The following is a 19,951-nucleotide window of genomic DNA, read 5'->3' as shown; positions in this document are numbered from 1 at the left end:
CTGCCTCTGGGGTGGTGCCTCTGGTCTCAGCTTTTCCACTTGCCACTGTGTGTTGTCAACATTTCCTGGCCTCAGTTTCTTTGCCTATAAAATGGAAGTGAAAAACTCCTCCTTCCCACTACCCCCACCATAGGCGAGGATGAAGTCAGGAAGTTGGTATGCAAATAATGCCATAAATACTTCTTGAATCCTAAGTCCTACTAACACTGAACAAATTGCTGTTCTTTGAACTCACTCTAGTTATTGATCCATCCATCCATTCATTCAGCATTGCCTGTGTGCCCGTTTTGTGCCAGGCATGGGTTCTGGGGTTACAGAGGTGACTAGGACACCGTCACTGACCTCTACGAGCTGATTGTCTGGAGAGGGGACAGGCAAGGGTTGAGCAGAGAACCACGATCCTGCTGGGGAAGGGGTCTTTGGGCTGGGCTTTGAAGCTTGCACAGGAGTCTGCCCCTTTATGGGAGGATATCCAAGCACAGGAAACTGCACGTGCAGAGAGGTAAGGCGTGATGCGGTGTGTCAGTGGGGAATACTCACTGGACAGTGGAGGCAAGGGCTGTACAGGCCAGCAGGGGAGTCTGGACTTGAGAGTCACAGAAGGGTTTTAAGCAAGGGAGAGATATGATTGGCTTTATCTGGGGGGAGGGATCTCTGGTAGCAATGTGCAGGCCAAAGAGTGAGAGGCTGGGGGCAAAGAGATCAGGAAGGAGGCAGTTGCAATGACTTAAATGAGACTTCATTCCTACACTCCGTGAATACTTTTTGAACACCTACTGTAAGCCAAGCACTGCACAGGCTCTGGGAAAATGGAAGACAGTGCTTTCACTCTAATGAGGAAGAAGACAATAAACATAAATATGTCAGGAATTGTCAGATGCTGACAAGAGCTCCAGAGAAAACTCAAGCAGACGTGAAAGAGTCCATGGGGTAGGCAGGCCCTTAGCATCCCTGCTCCGTGCCTTCTGCTTCCTCTTCCTGGACTTCAGGGGCTGGAAAGCTAAAAACTACATTTCCCAGACTTCCTTGCAGTTCTGGATCCAAGACAAATTAGGTTCCACCAAATAGATGCATCTGGAGCCCTGGAAAGCACAGACAGGGCGAGGTCTTCTTTCCAGCGCTTCGGGCTCTTTTTCGTTGGCAGCCAGGGCACATTTCTGCCGCAGTCGACGTTCCAGTGAAGTGTGCTTCCTGCAGGTTCCTAGAGGGTGAGGGGCAGTTTTAGCAGTGGTTGCAACCTGCTGATTTCCTCTCCCTGATCCCTGATTATAGTTATAGCTATGGTCCTTTTCTGTTGAGATCTAACCTCCTATATAAAGTGTGCAAAAATGGATTCTTGATTGGTTTTTTACATGTATACATAAATCCAAGTAACCACCCCATCATCCAGCTATAAAGCATTTCCATCTGCCCAGTGTCCTGGGCCCCCTGAGCTCCACAGTCGAAGTGGTGACCTTCTGGTTTCCCATCATACCATGGTGGAAACCTTAGTAGCCACCCTGGCCAGTCACTCCCAGGAGGTTCAGCCTCCAGCTCCTCCTTAGCCTTCCCAAGAGGCTTGCAAGCACCTCATCCCCTGTTAAGTCTCTGAGAAAACAGAAGGGGCCCTGGGGTTGTCAGATGCAGCACACAGAGGTTTGGGCTGATGCCTCCTAATAAGTAGTGTGCTTCTGGGTCAGCAGGAGGTAGAGAGGGGATAGGGGCATTTGGTGGTGCACAGAACAGAGGAGGTAAAACCATGACTGCTCCCTGTGCAGTTTCCTTGGCCAGAAATGCCCTCTCCACCACTGCCTTGTGGGTAGGTGAGCGGGTGCCACCTTCAAAGCTCAGACGCCACCTCTTCCAGAGGCCCCTCTGACCCACCAGGTAGGTAGATCAGCACCTCTGCACCTGTGAATCTGGGCCAAGCAGTGCTTTGTTGTATATAATTGTAATTGTGCATTGCACACAATTCCATCTTTAGGACAGTGCGTCCTGGCAGGGACAAAGGGCGGGGATGCTGTCCTTCCTTTGTGTTCCATTGATCACCACCGTACCTGGAGTATCAGTCATCTCAGCTTGACCGTGAGTTACAGGTTCTCAGGGACTTCGTATCTTAGTTATCTGGGTCCCTGCGGACCAGCACAGGTCTCATCCTTCTCCATTGCCAGAGAGAATATCAGGAGCCATGTGACCCAGGCAGGGGGCAGCCTCTGTTACCCAGAGCCATAGGCACTGCAGGGAAGCAGAGTGAGGAGCAGGACTTCAGGTGATCCACAAGACCGGTGCTGCTGCCCGGGGCTGTCTTCTACATGCTCCAGGCTTTCCTGTGTGTGGTCCAGGTGTGGGGTTTCAGAAGGGCTAGGGCTGGACTGGCAACGGCTTGGCCATGCAGTGGGTGCTCACTGACAGTGAGTGTTTAGCTTTATGTTCCTGGGGAGTCAGATGGCCTCAGTTCAAATCCCAACTCTGCTACCTGCCAGCTTCAGGGCCTCATGTGAGTCTCTCAACCTTCTGTGTCTCCGTTTTCTCATTTCTGAAAGGGGGACAGCTTCTCATAGGGTTTGCCACAGGTCGGGTTCTTTGGGAAACAGATTCTGTGATTCATGAGCCCAAGATTTTAGTGGTGCATCTGAAGGAACAAGGGAAGCAGGGCTCAACAGCATGGCAGAGGTGACAAGAGTCAGGAGGGGCTGCTCCGCAGATGGAGCAGATCCAGTCCCTTGGGGTTGACTTGGGGCCACTCCTCCTTCCTGCCTTGGCCAAGAGGGCTCGTTCGTTGAAGTCAAATATGGCGGGGGACTCAGGAGCGAGCCTCTGCCACCAACACTTTCTGCTACACAGAGCTGTGTCCCTCCTGAACCGTGTCATCTGCCATAGCCTTGCTGTGAGAATCCAGTTACTGTTTCTCTGTGTTGGTGAGGCCAGCAGTCACAGCTCTTCTGGTGAGAAGTGTTACTATATTTGTGGGGCATTCAGGACAGCTCGTGCAAACACAGGCTAACAAGCCCTACAGGTGAGGGAGGGGCAGGAGGCAGAGATCATGGGTGAAAACAATCTGTTTCCAAATTCTGGATGGGCCCTAACTGCAAACGAAGAGCCCATCAGTGTGGTGCGTCCCAGGAGGCAATGCCAGGGAGAGAGCTGGTGACTGGAGTTGTCTTGGTTCTGTCCATGTTTCCCAAATAAATAAGTTGTGCACCATGCAATTCCCCACTTAAAAACAAACAACAACAACAACAAAAAACCTCGATTTTCCTGTGGAACGTAAACTATAGCTTAGCATTTCTTGGCAGCCAGTGGTTTCCAGAATCTCATGCAGGTTAAAAATAAAAATGCAAAGCATTGTGATAATCCCTTCTGTTCTCGCAGCTCTTTCCACTTTGCCAAGTATTTTCCCAGTCATCTCTCCGCACAGACCCCACCACAGTCTTTTCAGGCTGGGGATTTTATTCCTAATGATAGATGAGAAAACTGAGGCACCCAAGGCCACAGAAAGGGAAGCAAGATCCCCAGACTCAGGCCAGACCTGCTTGACTCCACATGGAGGAAACTTCTGCTCGGCCACTTGTCTTCTTGTTAATATATTAGGTGAGATCAGGAAAAATACTAAATATCACATCACGAATGTGTTCAATGCCAACTGGTGTTCCCAGTAGGATTGGAATTGATGTCCTCGTCCTTCCAGTCTAAACCCAGGAGACATTTTTTTGTCTATGTCTTACTTGGTGTTACCAGTCAGGGTTCAATGGGAAAGAATATTTTCAAGTGTTTAATAATGAGACTGTTTATAAGGGCTGGGCAGTATTTGCAAGGGGATGAGTGTGGAGCTCATCCTAAGCTACAGCTCCATTTTGGGGCCAGGGTCCGAGAACTCAGGGGACAGAGTCACCATCCTGGAGGAGGGAGAGAAGGGGCCTGTGAGTTCAGTGCGGGAGACTGGGTCCTCTTCCCACTGACCAAGACTCTGTGGCCTGCAAGACTGGACCAAGGTCACAGGCTCATGGACTGCTGGGCTCAGGGCAGCTGGGTGTTGAACAAATGAAGGGCTTACCAGGATTCAGGTCTCCAGAAATGGCAGCTCAGAGAAAGGTCTCTCCTCCAGGTGGAATCCAGCAGAGAATGTTACCTGGGGCCTGTGGCCATCACCCCCAGGCATTCGTGGGGGCGCTGGTCTGATCACCTCCTTGCAGAGCTGTTAGCCCATCTCACAGTCTGCCCAGCCACTTGCTAGCTATAGCGGTATCACTGTACACCTGTTACTCCATGACTTTAAGCCCCAGGTCCTAATCTATAGCAATAAACTGGGTACCTGGGGTTGTTAATTTGTGAATGCAAGATGTACCCAGAATGTGCTCATAAAGTAATCTTCTGAGGAAGAAATGCCATGAAGGGAAATGGTGGCATGATGTCATGGAGCTGAGCCACACACAGATACAATATCACATAATTCCTGTTGCCTGTTCCAGGAAGTCTCCCCAGACTGGTGCCATCCTCCGTCTGGAATGAGAATCTCCTTTGGGCTCCCACATTCCTCCTGCCTCTATCATAGCATGTATAAGTCCACACCTCTGGGCTCCTTGTTGGCCATTCCTCGAGACTGTGAGCTCTTTGAGAACAAGAATCTTGTCCTTTTCTCCTCTATAACCTCAGACCTGGCATATTTCCTGGCACATAGGAGGTGCTATAGACAATGTTTGTATGCCCTCAACATTCATCTGTTGAAATCTTGTCTCCATTGTGATGGTATTAGGAGATGGGGTCTTTGGGATTGGGTCATAAGGGTGGAACCCATGTGAATGGGATTAGTGCCCTTATTAAAGAGAACCCAGAGAACTCCCTCCCTTTTCTGCCATGTGAGGTTACAGCAAGAAGAACGGCCATCTATGAGCCAGGAAGTGGGCCCTCACCAGACACCAAACCTGCAGGCACCTTGATCTTGGACTTCCCAGTCTCCTGAACTGTAAAAAATAAATTTTTATTGCACAAGCTGCTCATGTTATGGTATTTTGTTACAGAAGCCCAAACTGACCAAGACAGAAGGCCTATCCCTCATCAAATAATTGTTGAACGAATGAATGCATAAATAAATGAATGAATGAATGTATCCTTCAATAATGCTGTGAGGCAAATGGAATACACAGTATTGACCCATCTTATAGAAAGGGAAACAGATTCTGAGAGTAGAAGTGACTCACCCAAGGACACAGTCGCAAGTCTGTAGTTGACCTTGCACTAGAAAGTTTCAAGGGTTTTGTAGGATGATAAATCCTGGTCTTGTCTTATGTCTAGCTGTCTTCTAAGAGCACAGCCTTGACCCTAGAGAATTCCTTCTATTCTGCAAAAAGCCAGTGGAGGCCCAGGGGCCTGAAATAGGCCAGGGGAGCAAGAAAGGGCTGTTTCTCACTCAGAAAATAATGGCACCCAAATCCCTGTTCACCTTATTTAATGCTCCAAATTTTCTAAGAGGCCTAATTGAACATTCCTCCATGGAACCCTCTGGGTGGAACAATTAACCGGCCTCTTAGCAGCGAGTAGCTCCCTGGGCAGGCCCCAGATTTATGTCTCCTGGGGAGGCAGCCTATTAGCTGTGGCCATAAATCTCAGGGCCCTGGCTGGCAAGGTGGATTTTAATAAAATCATAGGGGACGGAGCCAGGCTGGGGCAGCAGATTTCCGGGGGGAGAGCCAACATTTGCCTGTAATTAATCGGGACGCCTTTGAGCTCTGGGGAAATGCCCAGGATTTTAATGAAAATTCAGGAGCTGGAATCAGTGACCAGTTGGCAGCCACATCAGTGTCCCAGCTGGGACTGAGGATGCAAGGAACCTGGGGGAGCTGGGGCCACCCCTGCCAAGGGGTCTTGACATGGAGTGTTATTCAGTGGAACTGGTACAATTATCCTGCTTGTTTAACTGTTAGAATACTTTCATACTCATTGGTAAATTGTTTCCTCAACCCCCCACGGGCCTACCACTTTCTAGGGACCCTTGCACAGGAATCCCTGGGCCTCCTCATAATCCCGAAACAAAAGGGCAGATGCCTGACCCAGCAAGGGGCTTCCTGATCCTTCAGCCTTCTTGGTCAGTGCTCAGGGCCTGGACTTGGCTGCCCTCTTAGCCAGGTCTGCACATGTTAAGGTGCCCTAGGCACTCACCCAGATGACCTTCTTTTCATCTCTCTTCTCTCTACATTATCCTGCCCATCTATATCTCCAGTTCATACCCCTCTCTTGAGCTGCAGATTCATATCCTCAACCACTTCCTTGACGTTTCTTCTGGAAATCACGGGCATCACCTCTTCAACACATCCAAAACCAAACAGCTCCTCCCCAAACTTGTCCCTCCCTCCTCCCTGGGCCCTCCATCCTGACCTTAATAAACACCACCATCTTTGCTTCATTTGCTCTTTCAGGCCAAAATCTCGGGGATATTCTTGGATGCCTCCCTCCATTTCCTCATCCCTCAATGAGTCTTGCCAGTTCTTCCCCCAAAGCTCATGTCATCCAGTTCCTTTGTGGTCCTAGCCACCATTGGATGCTGCCTGGGCAACTGCCAATAACTCCTACCTTGTGTCCTTGCTTCCATTCTTGCCTCCCTGTCTTATTCATCCACAAAGTGGAGCAGGAGAGCTCAAATGCCACACCCAAGAAAGACTTCCCCAAACATGCTAGCATTGCGATAATAAGCGCTGAGGTTTCCTGGGAACCCGGCCCTGTCCCAGGTGCTTCACATGCTCTTTGTTCAACGATCTGGACAACCCTGTGACAGCATGTGCTATTGTCATCCCCATTTTTCAAATGAGGTACAGAGATGTTAAATAATTTGCTTGAGGCCACACAATTGGCTGGTTTCAAAGGCTGTGCCACTCTCCAAGGAGACTTCCCCATCCCAGCCTCTTCCTGCCCCAGCTCTGGTCCCAAGTGTCCCCTGTTTGCTGTTTATTTCCCTCTAAACACACCTATCTGTTTGCTATCTGACCCCCAAAGCCTGTGATCTCCTGGAGGTGGGATGTTCAGTCTTGTTCACCAGCTCCTGGCACACAGTGGGTGAACCATAAAGATGTGTTAACTTGAACCCATTTTGTTGTCAGTGGATAGTAGGTGGGAAACGATTTTGGAAACCATATAGTCCCGACATGGGTCCCAGATTGGCCAAAATGTTTTTCCTCTTTGGGAAGGGATCAGCTCTCATGCTACATGGAGCAAGTCCCTGGAATCCCACCCTGGGACTGGACATATTCTCTTGTTACTTCTTATTATGGGAGGCAGGGGAGAAAGATGCATGCTGTCAAGGGTAATATTGAGGATTTGCTGAGAGGGTAGATCCTGTGTTAAGTATTCACATCACTCAAGGAAAAGGACAGAGGAAGGGAGGGAGGGAGAGAAAAAAAGGAGGGAAGGGAGGGAGGTAAGGAAGAAAGAAAGAATGGAAAGAATGAATGAAGGAAAAGAGAATGAAAGAAGGGAAAGAAGAAGAGAGAGTGAAGAGAGGAAGTCAGAAAAGTTCTTAAGGTGGGAAGGGACCTTAGAAATTATCTAATCATTACTTCATCCAAACTATATTGTCAAAATCAGTGAACCTGAGACCCTGGGGAGTAAGTGACTTGCCCAGTGTCATGTAAGTTCCTGGTTAAACTACGACTACTTTGGAGCCAGCTCTCCTGTCTCAAAGTCCAGGGTACCTTGTATGTAGCAAAGAGTTCTTATACTCAGACAACACTAAAACTCAATGTCTGGCTTTTTTCTCTATCCCTGAAGAGCTAGTTAACTGTATCTAGATAAACCAGGCTATGTTCTGGGGAAGGTGTTTCAGAGAGAGGAAGATGAAAACTGTAATCAAGACTAGTCTAAAATCCATATAACATAGGCCACGGCCTGGATGGTGGAACTTCAGGATCATAGTAGAGCTTTTTACTCCGACTGAAAACATCTCCATGGTGTTGTATCCTCACAATTCTTTATCCAGGACAAGGCTTTTTATTCCACAAAATTTGATCTGTTTATTTGTAAATGCCCTTGGTAGGCAAAATATACCTCAAAAGTTGCACTGGGCTTAAATGCCTGTTACAAGGTGTCTTCTTGAGAATAGCTCATGATAGAAATAGTAGAGAGTCAGTTGAGAGATGGGGATCACAGGGAAGTAAGCAAAGAGTTCAGGATGAAAAATTAGAGGGATAAGGCAAATGCCACAATTCTACAATTAAGAAGCTCTTGCTCTAATGTACACACCTAAAAATCAGTCACAAGGAGACAGCAGAAAGTAGTTACTCAACAGAAAAGCCTGAGGTTGAATGTACATGAAGTTTGAAGTGCACAGAGAAGCGGTGATCTAAACAATGTGAGGAGGAAAAAGAAATGATTTTTATAAAAACTTTAATTATCTAGACATTTTAGACAAATAAAATTTCTCATTGTTATTTAAAAGCAAAACCAAAAGAATCACAACCAATAAATGACTTCTATTTGTTTAATAGCAGTGTTTATGGAGTATATCCAGCAGACCTAAATCCAGTGTACAGTGTACAGATTCCAGACTTAAATCTCCAGAGGGCAGAGGAGACATCTCAAGCATCTGGGGTCTTCTGTGCCTGGGAATTGGGGGCACCAGACAAGTGATTATGGCAAGCAATCATTCCCTGCAGAGAAGAGCTTTTACTACAGTCTAGCAGAAAATTCTCCCAAGAATCTCTTGTTGGTCTCTCACCACTCGTAGTCAACCAAGTAATGGAAGTTCTGGCCAGGGTAGTCAGGCAAGAGAAAGAAATAAAAGGTATTCAAATAGGAAGAGAGGAAGTCAAGTTGTCTCTGTTTGTTAGAAAACCCCATCATCTCAGCCCAAAAACTTCTTGAAATGATAAGCAATTTCAGCAAAGTCTCAGGATACAAAATCAACGTGCAAAAATCACAAGCATTCCTTTATACCAACAACAGGCACGCAGAGAGCCAAATCATGAGTGAACTCCCATTCACAATCACTACAAATAGAATAAAATACCTAGGGATGGAGCTAACAAGGGATGTGAAGGACCTCTTCAAGGAGAACTACAAACCACTACTCAGGGAAATAAGAGAGGACACACAAACAAATGGAAAAGCATTCCATCCTCAAGGATAGGAAGAATCAATACTGTGAAAATGGCCATACTGCCCAAAGTAATTTATAGATTCAATGCTATTCCCATCAAACTACCATTGACATTCTTCACAGAATTAGAAAAATCTATTTTAAATTTCATATGGAATCAAAGAAGACCTCGTACAGCCAAGACAATCCTAAGCAAAATGGACAAAGCTGGAAGCATCACTCTTCCTGACTTCAAACTATACTGTAAGGCTACAGTAACCGAAAGAGCATAATACTGGTACCAAAACAAACATATAGACCAATGGAGCAGAACAGAAACCTCAAAAATTACTCCACACATCTGCAACCATCTGATCTTCGACAAACCTGACAAAAACATGCAATGGGGAAAGGATTTCCTCAGTAAATGGTGCTGGGAAAAGTGGTTAGCCATGTGCAGAAAACTGAAACTGGATCCCTTCTTTACCCCTTATACAAAAATTAACTCAAGATGAATTAAAGACTTAAATGTAAAACCTCAAACCATAAAAACCCTAGAAGAAAACCTAGGCAATACTATTCAGTATTGAACAGGCATAGGCAAAGACTTCATGATGAAAATGGCAAAAGCAATTGCAACAAAAGCCAAAATTGACAAATAGGATCTAACTAAACTAAAAAGCTTCTGCACAGCAAAAGAAACTATCATCAGAGTGGACAGGAAACCTACAGAATGGGAGAAAATTTTTGCACTCTACCCATCTGATAAAGGTTTAATATCCAGAATTTACAAGAAATTCAGACAAATTTACGGGAAAAAAACTATCAACCACATCAAAAGTGGGCAAAGGATATGGACAGACACTTCTCAAAAGAAGACATTTATGCAGCCAATAAAGATGAAAAAAAGCTCAACATCATTGATTGTTAGAGAAATGCAAATCAAAACCACAATTGAGATACCATCTCATGCCAGTCAGAATGATGATTATTAAAAAGTCAGGAAACAATAGATGCCGGTGAGGCTGTGGAGAAATAGGAATCCTTTTACACTGTTGCTGGGAATGTAAATTGGTTCAAACATTGTAGAAGACAGTGTGGAAATTTCTCAAGGACCTAGAACAAGAAATACCATTTGGACTAGCAATGTAATTACTGGGTATACCCAAAGGAATATAAATCATTCTTCTATAAAGAATATATGTTTATTGCACACATATGTTTATTACAGCCCTATTTACAATAGCAAAGTCATGGAATCAACTCAAATCCCCATCAATGATACACTGGATAAAGAAAATGTTGTACATATACACGATGGAACACTATGCAGCCATAAAAAGAATGAGATCATGTCCTTTGCAGGGACATGGATGAAACTGGAAGCCATCATCCTCAGCAAACTAACACAGGAACAGAAAACCAAACATCACATGTTCTCACTCATAAGTGGGACTTGAACACTGAGAACACCTGGACACAGGGGAATAACACCCACCAGGGCCTATGGAGGGGTGGGGGTGAGGAGAAGGAACTTAGAAGATGGGTCAATAGGTGCAGCAAACCACCATGGCACACATATACCTATGTAACAAACCTGCACGTTCTGCACATGTATCCTGTTCTTGGTTTTTAGAAGAAATAAAGGTGAAAAAAATCTCTTGTTGAGCCCCTGAGCTGAAAGATTGACAATCCCTAGAGATGAACTGGAAAGATTTGCCTTTCCATACTTGCTAACCGCCTGACCTTGGTTTCTTCATCTATAAAATGGGAGAAAAGTTTCTTACCTCCAGGCCTACTTGTGAAGATAAAATGGTTGAGGAGTAGAAGATGTTTCATCTGTCTGTCTGGGGAGTACAGAGGTGGAGCACACTGATGTTGGTCCATCTTGCTTGGAAACAGTGGGTCTGATAGGTAATAGGTCTTTCAACTTGGGGACAGAGAAATGCCTTTTATGTCTGTGTATGGAGTCTAAAGAAGGCATTTAAACCTGAGCAGTTGGGAACATTCAGATACCTCTAAGTGAAAGAACAGCAGGGATTCAGGTGGGATGGCTGATATGAGTGAACAATCATTTTCAAAGCAATTCTGAACTCCTCCGGGTTCTGAAAGACCCTGTCCACGCTCAGGGACTTGACAGATCATCTAAAGTAATCAGATATCTCAGCTCTGCCTATGAAGAAACTGAGGCCCAAATAGGGTAAGCAGTTTTCCTGAGGCCATCTGGGCAGGCCAAAGTATATTTGTGCAATTGTATTGCTATAAAGAAATACCTGAGACTGGGTAATTTATAAAGAAAAGACATTTATTTGGTTCACGGTTCTGCATGCTGTAAATGAAGCATAGTGCCTGAGCATCTGCTTCTGGTGAGGGCCTCAATAAGCTTCCAACTACAGCACAAGATGAAGGGGAGCCAGCGTGTCACATGGTAAGAGAGCGAGCAAGAGAGAGATGCCAGGCTCTTTTAAAGAACCAGCTCTCACATGAACTAATAGAGTGAGAACTCATTACCATGGTCATATGGTTTGACTCTATGTCCCCACCCAAATCTCATCTTGAATTGTAGTTCCCATAATCCCCATGTGTTGTGAGAGGGATCTGGTGGGAGGTAATTGAATCATGGGGTCAGTTACCCTCATGCTGCTCTCATGAGAGTGAGTAGTTCTCATGGGATCTGATGGTTTTATAAGGGGTTTTCCCCCCTTTTGCTTGACACTTCTTACTGCTGCCATGTGAAGAAGGACATGTCTGCTTCCCCTTCCGCCATGACTATAAGTTTCCTGAGGTCTCCCTAGCCATGCAAAACTGTGAGTCAATTAAACCTTTTTCCTTTATAAATTACCAAGTCTCAGGTATGTCTTTGTTAGCAGAGTGAGAATGGACTAATACACATGGGGAAGGCATTTTATGGGGGATCCACCCCCATGATTGAAACACTTCCCACCGGGCCCTGCCTCCAACACTGGGTATTACACTTCAACATGAGATTTGGAGGGAACAAATATCCAAACTATATCACCAAGTATCCTGGAATTGCCAGGGGCATAACCCTGCCAAAGGATGTGGTTATAAACCAACTCTTGCTTTGGATTTATCTTTGAGGCCTCCTCTGATCCCTAGTGTTGCAGTTTAAATGTCACTTCTCAGAGAAAACATCACTGACCTCTCCCAAGGCAACCCTTTCTACTGTCATCTAGTGATGCCTTGTACACTTTCTGGAGGCTGCTCCATTAAAATCTACTTTGCCCATGAAACATCAACCTCCTCTCTACTGGTACTCACCTCTGGTCATAGGGACCTTCCAGAGTGTTGCTGAGCAAACGAATGCCTGAATCTCATTGTTACACACCATATAACCAGAAGTAGAATTGGACCAAGTAGGTTCTTTAATGCTATGTTTAGCCCACCCTGGATGTGACACTCTTGTCGCTTGGTGTTCCTTCTCTTGAATTCCTGTGGACATGCCTGGCTCCTACCCATCATTCTGAGAGCTGGACATTGTCTGACTCACCAGTTTCTCCTGAAACCCTGGCATAGTTTCCTGCATATAGTAGGTGCTCATGGAACAGTGGGTGCAAAATGGTGGGGTGTGAAGGAGACCTAGTTTTACATCTTGACCTCTACAAGTCTCTCAGTCTCCTTCTTCTGCAAAATGGAGAACATATTCCTCAGGAATGTGCATGGATTACATAAGATGTTTCGATAGGGCTTAGCAGAGTGAATGGTACATAGTAAGTTTCCAGCTGCATCAGTCCTCCCAATGCCCTACTGGGTAATTTGTCATTAAACACAGTGCCCAGTGTCTCCCTGCACCACCCACATCCCCTCAGCCTCCCTCCTTCTGTGATGACCTCATGGCTCTGCCCCCTCCACCCCACCACAGCAATCACTCTCTTTGCCTCCAAAGAGATGGCCATGTTGACTACATCCAGGCCTGTGCTCACACTGGGACCCTTGCCTATAGTGTTCTCCGCACTCTCCAATCACTGAAGACCTTTGATGCTTAAATAATGCTGTCTCTAGGAAACCTTACGTGCCTGCTTCTACAGGTAGATTCAGCCACTCCCAACAGTGGAGTGTGGGGGACCTGACTTTCCCCACAGGTGGATCTGGATATTCCCTCATTCACATCCCACTGACGTGTGCCTCCATTTGTCTGTGTGTCTGTCTGTTGGGGCCCATGTCTGCTTAATCATTGTGTCTCTAGGTCTCAGCACAGGCTGGGCACATAAGTGGGCCTTGGGTAGTCTTTCAAAGATCTAAAGGACAGAGAGACAAGCCCATGAGTTGGTGTTCCATTTGATATACCCCTAGGTCAAACAGTTCATTAAAAAGTAGTGACACCTCACCGTCTCCCAAGTTTGCCAACTTAGCTCCCTGCTGGGGTCTTTTTCCTCCTCAAACCCAACAGAAGCCCCCACCCCATCAGCAATGAAGAATCAGGCCTTTACCAGCTGCAGCAGCTGCGTAACAGTAAAGCAACATAATTATATCTTAATAATTGTTTTGCAGCATAGGATTTATAATTACTAAATGTGTGATAACTGCTCCTTAAATGCCCGTGCTCTTTAAAAAACCTAATTTATAATTTAAAAAGCTGACACTTCTTGGAGCGCTTTATTTTATCTTGTCGGGAGTAATGGAAGAGTAAGTTATTGAAAACCTTTATTTTTCATTAGCCTTAAATTCAACGACAATTAATGTGCCCAATTTGATTATAAACTGCACAAATTAAACAATAAAGAGCTGTCTAATGAGAAATTAATTATGAGGAAGGGAAGGGGAGCGGGGCTGGATAAAAGCAATAACTTACGGCCTGTGGCAGCATGTGTCAGGTTTTAAAGGAGATGAAGGGCCCTCTCCTCAATGTGTGTCTTTGCTGATAGGACCCATCACAGATCAGTTGATCCAGAAACCATAACAGGCTAGTAATTGAAACTGCCAAAATCAATAGTGCTGACAGCCTTAATTAAATTAAATATGGCTGTGATGGGCTCCCAGAGCCTGGCGTCGGCGGGCCACTTGACCCTCCGGCTGAGCACGCCTGATGGAGTGCAGCCACCGCGTGATGGATCTGACCCCAGGGGACAGTTGGCGACCAGGCTCCTGCAGACAGAGGCTCCGAAAGGAGTGAGGCACTGCCTGCCCCCTGCTGCCTGGCCAGCCCGGTGGCTGAGGAAGACTCCGACATGGAGCTTCCCCTTCAAAGTGTTGGCTCTGTTCTGTCGGGAGTCAGGAAGTCTGTGTCCTGCGGCACCTAATTTGGGAGTGCAGAGGAGCCCTATGCATTAGACAAGGGGGAGCAGGAGAGGAAAAGACAATGCACCAGTGAATCGCTCCTTGAAAAATGTGACTGTTTACCATGCCCTTGGATGAGAAGCATTTGTTTTTCACAACAGCCCTGGTGGGAGAAACTAGTCAGATAGGCCAGCCTCATTTTCCTCTTCTGTAGAATGGGTACATGCGCTGAGAGAGTTGCAGGAGTTGGATACATGAAATGCACAGTCTGGGATGCAAGCCCTGCATGGGGTAAACAGCCGATGAGTGGATAAGGAGCGAATGAACATGTCGCTGCGACTGCCACTGCCATAGACTGTCATCCCATTTTGCAACAAACAAGCAGGGGCCCGGAGAGGGAATGTGAGTCCTTCAGACTACACACTCAGAACCTCTGACCCAGACCCAGGGTTCTTTCTTCATCAATATGATGCCACCCAAGCATGAAGCATGTTTAGTTTTGGCAGATACTTTTTCCCCATGCAGAATCCTGTCCTGTGAGAAAAGTTATGGGGATTTTCAACTCCATTTAACAGATGAGCAAACTGAGCAACTAGGCAACTTGACCAAGATCACTCTGTTGGTGAGTGCCAGAACCAGGGCTACAACCCAGCAATCCACTAGAATGAGGCCCAAAACCAAGCCAAGGACTGACAGAGGGACCCCAGACCCTTGGCTGGGAGGCCCAGGGAACCACTTGGCACTACTGAGCTGCTGGAATCTGGGACCTAACCTCTTCCCCTAGAAGCCTGATTTTTTTTTTAAAAAAAGGTCTATTTGCTAAGAAGACAAAGTTCAAACCCAACAGCAGCTCTCGAAGTTTTGTTTCTGTGGTTGTTCCTATAATTCTTTTTTCTCGCTGCCAAAAAATCATCAGGTTAATTTTTTAAAAACACATGGAAAGATCTAGGACACACACTTCCCCTCCTGCCATTCCTGTGAATTTGGGGATTAATACATGGGGTTGCTTAGATACCCTGGAGCAAGTAACCCCAGCACAAGGTAGTGGAAAGAACTCTGGAGTTTTCACAGAAAGCCTTTGTTGGATTTAAATCCTAACTCCATTGTTTATTAGCTGTGTGACCCTGGATGTGTCACCCAACCTCTCTGCTTTCTTTCCCTACATCTGCCCATGGGGACAAGACCTCCCTTCCTCTCAGAACTGATGTGTTATTGAAGCAGTGACGCCCAAGAAAGGGCTTTGCAAATGAGAGAATCTGATGTAAATGGCATCTTCTCTGTTCCTGATCAGGCACTGGTATTCCACTTGCTTTAGCCACAGGTTGAGTGAAGGAAAAAAAAAATGCACAAGATCATGTTCTGAGATATTGTTCTTTCCTTACAAAGAAGAAATCAACGACTACAAAAAAACTGGCCTCATAAACATTGGTTTTCACCATAGGAAGCTGAACAAATAAATATCTTCACAGTTTGTTCGACTGTCGGCAGGCTTGAGCTGACTTCTTAAATGACATGAAATAGGCGGCTCGAGTTCCCCAATGTTTATGTCAGCACTAACAAACTGTCCCTTCATTACAGGCCTGCCGGAGATCAGAGGCCCAGATTATTGAAGGAGACGCCTTTGAGATGCCCAAGCGGTTGCTGTGACAACTTTGCTGGAGGGCGGGAGGCGGCGAGGGTGGGTGGCTAACTGTTGGCTGTGGACAGGCTCCAGGCATGCCAGGCCAGAGTGGGGATAATCCCAGCCCAGGCTGCTTAGCTGAGGGTTCTTTGCACGTTAAGCACCTTAACTCGCTGCCCTGCTGCACCCCAGCCACGGAGGCCTTGGTGAAGGTGGAATCTTAGAGAACAGCTGGGAAGCCAACAGGCCAAGCAGTTTGATGACGGTTTCCTTAAAGCTGATGAAAAAGCAATGTGGGTAATATTTCCTAACAATAATGGCCAGCAGTTAGTGTTCAGTGCCAGGCCCCTGCACAGTACCAAGAGCTCAGGTTTTACATCAGCATGACGTATGTGGAATCCCTGGCCAGCTCTGTGACCTTGAGCAAAGTCACTCAACCTCTCTGAATCTCAGGCGCTAGTGTTGAGCATGGACACAATAATACCTTCCACCTTGTAGGTTTACTATGCAGCCCTGGAGCACTCCTGTGCCAAGCCCCACAGAAAGCTCGAGCATGGCGGCTCTGGGACCGCACTATTGGGGTTCAAACTCCAGCTCTGTCACTCTCGGGCTGTATGACCTTGGGCCAGTCACCTAATCTCTTGAGCCTCAGTTTCCTCATCTGCAAAGCAGAGATACCAGCACCTGATATGGTTTGGCTCTGTGTCGCCACCCCAATCTCATGTGGAATTGTAATCCTCAGTGTTGGAGGAGGCGCCCAGTGGGAGGTGATTAAATCATAGAGGCAGACTTCCCTTTTGCTGTTCTTGTCGTAAAAAGTGAGTTCTCATGAGATCTGCTTGTTTAAGTGTGTAGCACTTCCCCCTTTGCTCTCTCTCCTGCTCCACCTTTTGAAGGTGTACCTGCATCCTCTTCACCTTCCATCACGATTGTAAGTTTCCTGAGGCTTCTCCAGCCGTGCTTCTTGCACAGCATATAGAACTGTTAGTCAATTCAATCTCTTTTCTAGTCAATTCAATCTCTTTTCTTCATAAATCATCCAGTCTCAGGTAGTTCCTTATGGCAATATGAGAATGGACTAATACAGAAAATTGGTGCTGGAAGTGGGGTGTTGCTATAAAGATATCTGAAAATGTGGAAGCAGCTTTGAAACTGGGTAATGGGCAGAGGTTGGAGCAGTGTAGAGAGCTCAGAAGAAGAAAAGAAGGTGAGGGAAAGTTTGGAACTTCCTAGAGACTTGTTAAATTGTTGTGACCAAAATGCTGATAGTAATATGGAGAGTGAAGTCCAGACTGAGGTGGTCTCAGATAGAGATGAGGAACTTATTGGGAACTGGAGCAAAGGTCACTTTTGTTATGTGCTAGCAAAGAGGTTGAAGGCATTGTGGCCTTGCCCTAGAGATTTGTGGAACTTTGAACTTGAGAGAGATGACTTGGGGAATGTGGCAGAAAGAATTTCTAAGCAGTGAAGTGCTCAAGTATGGCCTGGTTGCTTCTAACAGTGTATGGTCATATGTGTGAGCAAAGAGATAATCTGAAACTGGAAACTATATTTAAAAGGAATACAGAGCATAAAAGTTTAGAAAATTTGCAGCCTGACCATGTGGTAGAAAAGAAAAACTCATTTTCTGTTGGAAGAATTCAAGCTGGCTACAGAAATTTTCATAACTAAAGAGGAACTGCATGTTACTAGTGGAGACAGTGGGGAAAATGCCTCAAAGGCATTTCAGAGACCTTCATGGCAGCCTCTGCCTGGAGGCCTAGGAGGAAAGAATGGTTTTTGTGGGCCTGGTCCACAAAAACCTGTGCAACCTCCTCAGGACACTGCTTCCTATGTCCAGCCACTCCAGCTCCAGCTGTGGCTAAAAGGGCCCCAGATATATCTTAGGTGGCTGCTCCAGGGGTGCAAGCTGTAAGAAGACTTGGTGTTAAGCCTGCAGGTACACAGAAGGCAAGAGTTGAAGCTTGAGAGTCTCCACCTAGATTTCAGAGAATAAAAACGCCATGAGGTCCAGGCAGAAGCCTCCTGCAGGGCAGAGCCTTCATGGAGAACTTCTACTAGGGCAGTTCAGAGGGAGAAATGTGGGGTTGGAGCCCCCACACAAAGTCCCTACTGGGACACTGCCTAGTGGAGCTGTGAGAAGAGGGCCACTGTCCTCCAGACCCCAGAATGATAGGCCCACTGACAGCTTGCACCATGTGCCTGGAAAAGCCACAGGCACTCAACACCTGCCCATGAGAGCAGCCTTGAGGGATGTGCCCTGTGGAGTCACAGGGGTGGAGATCCCCCAGGCCCTGGGAGCCCAGCTCTCGTATCAGTGTGACCTGGATGTGAGAGAATGGAGTCAAAAAAGATTATTTTGGAGGTTTAATATTTAATTACTGCCCTAATGGGAAGTATTAGTATTTAATATTTAATATTTATTTTTATTTAATATTCAATTACTCCCCTGTTCGAGGCCTATAGTCTCTTTGTTTTGGCTAATTTCTCCCTTTTGGAATGGGTGAATTTACCCAATGCCTGTACTCCCATTATATTAATATCTTGGAAGTAGCTAACTTGTTTTTGACTTTACAGGCTCATAGGCAGAAGGGACTTGCTTTGTCTCAGATGAGACTTAGGACTTGAACTTTTGAGTTAATGCTGGAATGAGTTAAGACTTTGGAGGACTGTTGGGAAGGCGTGATTGTGTTTTGAAATGTGAGAAGAACATTAGATTTGGGAGGGGCAAGGATCAGTTTGGCTTTGTGTCCTCACCCAAATCTCATGTCGAATTGTAATTCTCAGCATTGGAAGAAGGGCCCAGTGGAGGTGATTGGGTCATGGAGGTAGACTTGCCCCTTGCTGTTCTTGTGATCATGGGTTTTTGTGACATCTGGTTGTTTAAAAGTGTAGAGCACCTCCGCCTTTGCTCTCTCTCTCCTGCTCCATGATGTGAAGATGTGCCTGCTTCTCCTTTGCCTTCTGCCATGATTTTAAGTTTCCTGAGGCCTCCCCAGCCATGCTTCATGTATGACCTGCAGAACTATGAGTCAATTACACCTCTTTTCTTTATAAATTACCCAGTCTCAGGTAGTTCTTTAGAGCAATGCAAGAATGTACTACTACAGAAAATACACTCAACTCAAATGAATAGGTAAAGTACTGATGTAGTTAATAAACATTTACCATGATTTGATATTCTCAGAACTATCAGACAAGGAGGGTTTTGATGCTCAAAATCTATGCATGAAGACTCTGAGGCTCCAGGAGGTTGGGTGCCCCCTCCAAGGACCACACCTCCTGACCAAAATCTCATCACTGGAATTGACATCCCAGCCAGCCTGAGGCCGAAACCTGTGTGCTTTCCACTATGAGCCACAGTGACTGCTATGGGGAATAATACCTCACACACATGTGTACATGCACACACACACTTTGCCATATGTCATGAATTGCTGGTGAAACTATGAGTCCACCAGGCACAAATTACAACAGGGATAGATAAAACACCTTCTTCAAAACAGAGCCTTCCACTGGAGAACTGAGCTGGCTGACTCTGTCAGAACTGGTCCCAGGCTGCTCTGGCCCTGTGGCTTCTCCAGACTTGCAGAATAATAGGGGGAGATGTAGTTCGCTCCCTCCATCTGGAGCTGTGTGAATTGCAGTAAGGGAATGCAGAAGGTCCGGTTAACTCAATCAGGTGGAGGGCTATTAACTGAGGTGGGCTTACTGAGGTCATCTGAAAATCTCTCAACTGACTCATTCACTCCATCCATTCATTCATTCATTCACACATTGTTACTGGCTTCCTACTTCTTGTGGTGTTGTGCCAGGGCTGGGGATGCAGGCAGGTAAAACATGATTCCTTCCCTCCATATCAAAACCACAATGAAATATCAACTCACAAAAAGGGAAGCCTATCAGACTAACAGCAGATCTCTCAGCAGAAACTCTACAAGCCAGAAGAGAGTGGGGCCAATATTCAACATTCTTAAAGAAAATGATTTTCAACCCAGAATTTCATATCCAGCCAAACTAAGTTTCATAAGTGAAGGAGAAATAAAATC

The sequence above is a fragment of the Colobus angolensis genome, unplaced genomic scaffold, assembly GCF_000951035.1.
Source record: "Colobus angolensis palliatus isolate OR3802 unplaced genomic scaffold, Cang.pa_1.0 Scaffold143, whole genome shotgun sequence".
In the NCBI taxonomy this organism is placed as follows: Eukaryota; Metazoa; Chordata; class Mammalia; order Primates; family Cercopithecidae; genus Colobus; species Colobus angolensis.
The sequence above is the reverse complement of the archived record's forward strand: the minus strand, read 5'-3'. Positions refer to the sequence as shown.